This window comes from Chrysochloris asiatica, unplaced genomic scaffold (genome assembly GCF_000296735.1).
Source record: "Chrysochloris asiatica unplaced genomic scaffold, ChrAsi1.0 scaffold00083, whole genome shotgun sequence".
Lineage (NCBI taxonomy): Eukaryota > Metazoa > Chordata > Mammalia > Afrosoricida > Chrysochloridae > Chrysochloris > Chrysochloris asiatica.
In genome coordinates this window covers 3457386-3464539 of record NW_006408601.1, presented here as the reverse complement: position 1 = coordinate 3464539, position 7154 = coordinate 3457386, and positions in this window count along the sequence as shown.

Sequence of the window (7154 nt, the reverse complement as noted above, 5' to 3'; positions counted from 1 at the left end):
CAAATGGAAGAAGTGAGGAGATACAAGAGCTGAACAGAAAATTTCAAAGGTTAGCTTGAGAAGACAAAGTCAAATATTATAACGAAATGTGCCAAGACCTGGAGTTAGAAAACTAAAAGGGAATACCATGCTCAGCATTTCTCAAACTGAGGGAACTGAAGAAAAAACTCAAGTCTTGACTTTCATTATTGAAGGATTCTCTGGGCAAATAATTAAATGATGCAGAAATCATCAAAAGAAGATGGACAGAATACACCGAGTTAATGTACCAAAAGAAAATGGTCAATGTTCAACCATTTCAAGAGGTAGCATATGATCAAGAGCTAATGATCCTGAAAGAAGATGTACAAGGGGCATTGAAGGCATTGGGTAAGAACAAGGCACTGGGAATTGATAGAATACAAATTGAAATCTTTCTAGAAAGTGAGGTGGCACAGGAGGCACTCACTCATCTATGCCAAGAAATTTGGAAGACACCTACCTGGCCAACTGATTCAAAGCAATACGTATTTGTCCCCATTCCAAAGAGAAGTGACCTAACAGAATGTGGAAATCATCAGACAAAAATTGATATCCCAAGTGAATAAAGTTTTACTAAAGGTAATACAGAAATGGCTGCATCCATACATTGACAGAGAACTTCCAGAAGTTCAAGCCGATTCAGAAGAGGCTGTGGTACAAGGGATATCATTGCTGACATCAGATGGATTTTTGCTGAAAGCAGAGAATACCAGAAAGATGCTTATTTGTACTTTACTGACTATGGAAAGGCTTTCAATTCATGACAAGCTGTGGACAAATTGTAAAGTATGAGTATTCTGGAACACTTAATTGTGCTCATGAGGAACTTGTACATAGACTAAGAGGCAGTTTTTCAAACAGAACAAGAGAACACAGAATGGTTTAAAATTAGGAAAGGAGTGTGACAGGGTTGTATTCTGTCACCACACTTACTCAACCTGTATGCTGAGCAAATAATCTGAGATGCTTGGTTATGGCATCAGGATTGGAGGAAGACTCATTAACAACCTGAGATATGGAGATGATACAACCTTGCTTGCTGAAAGTGAAGAGAACTTAAAAGACTTACTGATGAAGATCAAAGACCACAGCTTTCAGTATGGATTGCATCTCAATGTGAAGAGAACAAAATCCTCACCACTGGACCAATAAACAACATTTTTATCAACGGAGAAAAGATCGAAGTTGTCAAAGACTTCATTTTGCTCTGATCAATCATCAACAGTCATGGAAGCAGCAGTCAAGAAATCAAAGGATGTATTGCATTAGGCAAATCTGCTGCACAAGACCTTTTTAAAGTGTTGACGAGCAAAGATGTCAGCTCGAGGACTAAGGTGCGCCTGACCCAAGCTGATATTTTCAATAACCTCATATGCACGTGAAAGTTGGATGGTGAATAAAGAAGACCATGGAAGAAGAATTGATGCATTTGAATTATGGTGTTGGAGGAGAATATTAAAAGTCCCATGGACTGCCAAAAGAACAAATAGATAGATCTGTGTTGGAAGAAGTGCAGCTAGAGTGCTCTTTGGAAGCCAGGATGACCAGACTTCATCTCTCACACTTTGGACATGTTGTGAGGAGGGGCCAGTCACTGGAGAAGGATATCATATTTGGTAAGGTGAAGACTCAGAGAAAAAGAGGAAGACCTCCTTCGAGATGGATTGGCATAGTAGTAGCATCAATGGGCTCAAACGTCGCAATGATTGTGAGGTTGGCCCAGGACCAGACAGTGTTTCATTCTGTTGTGCATAGGGCTGATATGAGTTGGTACTGACTTGATGGCACCTAATAACAATAATTCTTCCTTTCTTAAAGAGGATCCCAACCCCCTTCTAGCTTGAATATACTTTAATCTTCAAGGACTCTGGATCTGCATGTTGTTGTTATTAATTGCCGTTGAGTCATTTCTGACTCATAGCAATCCTGTATAGGGTTTTTGAGGAGTGAGTGGTGGGTTTGAATTGTTGATCAGCAGTTAGCAGATCACTGCTATTCTACAGTGCCACACCAACACTCTTGCATGTAGCAGTTGCTGTTAAAAACCTGTTCGGCTGATTTGACTTTGACTTATTGCAACCCCGTGTGCATCAGAGTAGAACTGAACTTCACAGATTTTTGTTTTGTTTTACTTTTTATTGTGAATTGAGTGAACGTTTAAGAGTTTTCCATATAACAATTTATACACATTGTGTTTAACCTCATTGATGGAAGTTTCAAAATGTAACATCACTTCTCCCACTTCCTCCCTGTTTCTTGTTTCTATTTTTCCTTTCCTAATCCTTCTGAATTTTGTCCTTGGGTAAATGCTGCCCCTTTGATCTCAAATGATTGATTGCGCTAAGGAGTGGGTATTTCCCTAGTGTTATTGTTTATCTTATAGGCCAGTCTATAAGGTAAAATTGAGCCATGGGACTGAGTTCAGTTCTCAACCTGAAGGATGACTTAGGGTCAAAGTCTCAAGGGTTCCACCAGTCTCTATTTGACCAGTAAGGCTGTTTATTCATTGATTAGTTTGAGTTTTGGTCTACATTTTCTCCCTACTCTATCCGGTACACCTCCATAGGGTTTTTAGTGGCTCCTATTTTGAACACAGATCACCACACCTTTCCCTTGATGTACCTCTAGGTAGACTTGAACCTCCAACTTTTCAGTTAGCAGTTAAGTGTATTAATTGTCCAGAGATTCCACAGTCACTACTATTGAGCCCTAAATTTAGTTGTGTGCTTGTAGGCATTGAGGGCACTGCATGCCAAGTCTCTCTGTGCAGTGCAGTGTTTGGAGGTAAATCAGAACGTCTGAAACAACAAACAGGGCTAACCCTCAACTTGATTTACAATGCCTGAGCTGACAGCCAGAGAAAATCAGGCATCAATGTTAGGAAAAATACTATGTCACTGGCTTGTTAGGTAATATTTAATTTACTTCCAGCTCACCAATAATTCAGCAAACAAACATTTATCAAGTGCCTACTTTGTGGCCAGACCTAAGCTGGATTCTCAGGGGAATACAAAGGGTTGAAGCTCAGATTCAGTTTCATTCTGTACACAAAAGTTCTGAGAAGGGACAGATCAATGTGCACTGAAAACACATTACTGAAACAAGGAAACACTTTAGAGAGGAAACCCCAAACCAGTGTTGGGTGAAATTGTAGACACACTCTAGTAACACTGTGAGGGAATGGAAAAAGTATTAAGGTAGAAATCAAGCAACACGCACCTTTGGTCTCCTTTCTGCCCTGTTTCTTTCCTTCCACAAACATTTACTGAGAGTCTACTCTTTCATCTTTTTTAGTAGCAGCTTTATGGAGATATCATTCACATCCCTTATAATTCATCTGTTTAAAGCTTACATTTCAATGTTTGTTTGTTTTTTCAGTATAATCACAGATTTGTGCAACAATCACATTGTCAATTTTAGAACATTTTTATTAGCCTCCACTCCACCCCAAACCCCACAAATAACCATAAACCAGTACCCATTTTCCGACCTTCTTCACGGTATCTCCCCAACCACCACCCTTTTTAATGTTGTTTGGTATTGAGTTGATTCCGACTCATGTGACATAGTAGAATTGCCCATAGAATGTTCTTGGCCGGAATCTTTATGAAAGCAGATCACCAGGTCTTTCTTCCACAAACCTTCTGAGTGGGTTTGAACCCCTAACATTTCAGTTAGCAGCCAAGTGCTTAACTGTTGCACCACCACCAATCCTTCACCACCACTCCAGGCAACCACGAATCAACTTTCAATTTCTAAAGACTTGCCTATTTTACACCTTTCCCGGCACCTATTCTGCATTCATGGGGAGCCCTGGTGGTGCAGTGGTTAAGTGCTGAGGCTGCTAATCAAGTGGTTGGTGGTTCAAACTCATTAGCCACTCCATGAAGTGAAGATATGGCAGTCTGCTTGTGTAATGATAGGCTTGGAAATCCTGTGGGGTAGTTCTACTGTATCATAAAGGGTCATTGAGTTGAAATAGTCTTGATGGCTAGGAGTTTGGTTTTTTAATTCCGTATCCAGGAGCTCTGGTAGACTGTGGTTCAACAGTCAGTTACTAACCAAAAAGTTGGCAGTTCGAACCTACTAGCTACTTCACAGGGAACGATGTGGCAGTCTGTTTCTGTAAAGATTTACACGTTGGAAACCCGGTGACGCAGTTCTACTCTGTTGCTTAGTGTCACTATGAGTTGGAATTGACTCAGCGGCAACTGGAATTCTGTATCCTAATGCCAGGAGCAGGATTGCAAACACCAGCCTTTGTTCTGCCCCAAGAAGTTCTGCCTGTTAGTTTGGTGGATTTATTATTTATGCTCCCCAGTCTTCAGTATTTTTCTCCTAGAAATGAAAAGGATGGAATTCAAGTTCACTTCTACTTCACAAACTCAGGTTCTCTTCTACTTTAAAATCCAATCTTGGAGAAAGACATGAGGCGAATGGTGAATATTTAGGGGAAATGGGGATCTTCATATGCTCCTGTTTGAAACATCGATTATACAATCTTCCTAGAGCCCTATTGATAACATGACATACTAAAAATGTGCACTCTTTGATCCAGAAATTCCACTTTGAGGAGTTCTTTAGGAATTCATTAGGGATACTTGTAAAAGTTTATGCAAAAGGAAGATCTTGATACTGTTGCTCATAATACTGAAAATGTCCACGTTGGTGTGGCCCCTAAATCCCACACACAGAACCTAGGTTAGGAACCCTCATTTTAGGTGACACATTGTAATGTCATCCAATCTCACAGTGTCTGTTCTGCAGCCACTGCCTGGCACTAACCTTGACCAACTTCATTGTCCACTGAAACCTGAAAAATGATTTTTATTCCCAGGACTGTTCTCTGATCTTGCAATTGTGTTGTTTAACTTCCCAAGTGCAGATCCTGACCTTTTAGGCTCAACCATAAAACATGATCCTGAGACTTGATCTGACCTGTATGATGACTAAATCCATGGTATCATGGTGTTTTGATTGTAGGACTATGTTATTTATGTTTAATGATTCCAGATTTTGTCCTTTTGACTTTAGACTCTTTGTACTCATTTTCCCCCTCACTATTAATATTCCACACTCTTTCAATTCACAAATAACTTGCATTTTTCCAGAGAAACCTGACATTTATATCCTGAGGTATCTTCAGACCTATTGATGATCAAGTAGACATGAATTCATTAAAGACTATACAAATCTGATTGAACAGGGAGAGCCATTTTTTTTTTTTTTTGGAACCTCACCTGGCATCTAATAAAAGTGTACTTTAGAACTTTAAAACAAGTTATTAGATTTCTATAATTTTAAATAGGGCAGAACATATGCTCCCCCAAAAGTCATTATTTCTAGCTATATTGTAATTTCATGTGGTGCAGTTGCTAAATCAAATGATAATATGTATAGCAAGGACCATTAATTCCCACCCCACTTGTTCAGTGCTGAAGACATTTCAATATCTCAGCAACCAAGGCAGACAAGGATTATCACATATACTATCCCCTCAAGTATTTCAAAATTTTAAAGTATTCCAACATACTGTCCTCTTTTTTTTTGTCATTCATTAAAGGATAAATAGTTATTAACTTCAGGTTTGTCTTTAAATCAAGGGGTTTTTCCCCAAAAGCAAAAAATAAATGAGTAACATAATTTTCAATCTAGAATAATCATTTAAGTCAGTGCTTTATCTTAAACAACATTTAGAATAATTCCTTCACTTTCAATGTGATAACAACTAATCTATTCTATAGTGAATTTAATTACTTTTTAATTACTTTACCAGAAGTTGGAAAAAAATACAAAGATCTCTGTGACTGGTCACGTGAGATGAAATAGATGTGTGAATAAACACACATTTATCTATATGTGAAATAGTACATGCTAAGGTTCTAGTGCAGTGGCTCCATACAATAAGCACTGGATTGCAAATCACAAAGTCTGTGGTTTGAGCCTGCCAGCTGCCCTGTTGGAGAAAAATGAGGCTTTCTGCTTCCACAAAGATTTGAAGCCTTGGAAACCCTATACTGGATTGCTATGAGTCGGAACAAACTCAACAGCACTTAACAACAACAACAAAGGTTGCAGCCAAGGCAGCTCCTTTTGTGTGTGTGTGTGTGTAAAATTGTTATTTTTAGCTAGGCTTGGATTATCTTCAATTCTTTTCCCATTGGGTGTCAGCTGTGGGTGTCTCACTCTTCAAATTTATCCTGCATGGAATTTTCCATTCAAGTCAGAGCCACTGATGAAGACTCATTTGTACATATTGCTTGGGTAGTTGAACAATACTTAGGATTGTCAGATTATTGAATTCTATGTCTATAAAGTATATGTTTCATTAGGACCAAGATGAAAAGAAATCTAGAATTTTTGCAAAATACCCTAGATATTAGATTTTGGATACCACTGGGAAGGATTTGACAGATTCTGTACCACCAGTAAGAGAGTAAATAGGAGGACAAAAATTGGGGAGGAACTGAAATTTCCTCTTTAACTGAAGGGAATAGAAGCATTGTCCTATGCTGGGCACAGAATAAGGGGTATTAGGCTTGCTTTCTATAGGTAATCCCAAGAGTCTGAAAAAGTTTCCAAAGAAAGATGTTCTTTGAGCAAGTTGTGCAGCAAGCCAGCTTCATTAGAGAATCAACAGGGTTCTTTTTGTAAACCACTGGCTTCTAGGAGCAAGTCTTACATTGAGCTACTCAGGGAGGTAGGATACACAGAAAGTCGTGAATGGCCACTGCTGTGCAAAGACTTTCTTGGAATCCTCTGCAAGGATCCCATGCCATGATAAGCAAGACCTCATCTTGCTGTGGATTTCCATGAATATCAGAGAGGACAGTTGTTGTTGTAGTTGGGTGCCATCAAGTTGATACTGACTCATAGTGACCCTATGCACAACAGAACAAAACACTGCCCAATCCTGGGCCAACCTCACATATATTGCTATGTTTGAGCCCATTGATGCAGCCACTATGACAATCCATCTCATTGGGGGTCTTCCTCTTTTTCTCCGACCCTCCACCTTACCAAACATGATATCCTTCTCCAGTGACTGGTCCCTCCTGACAAAATGTCAGAAGTATAAAAGATGCAGTCTGGCCATCCTGGCTTCCATAGAGCACTCTGGCTGTATTTGTTCT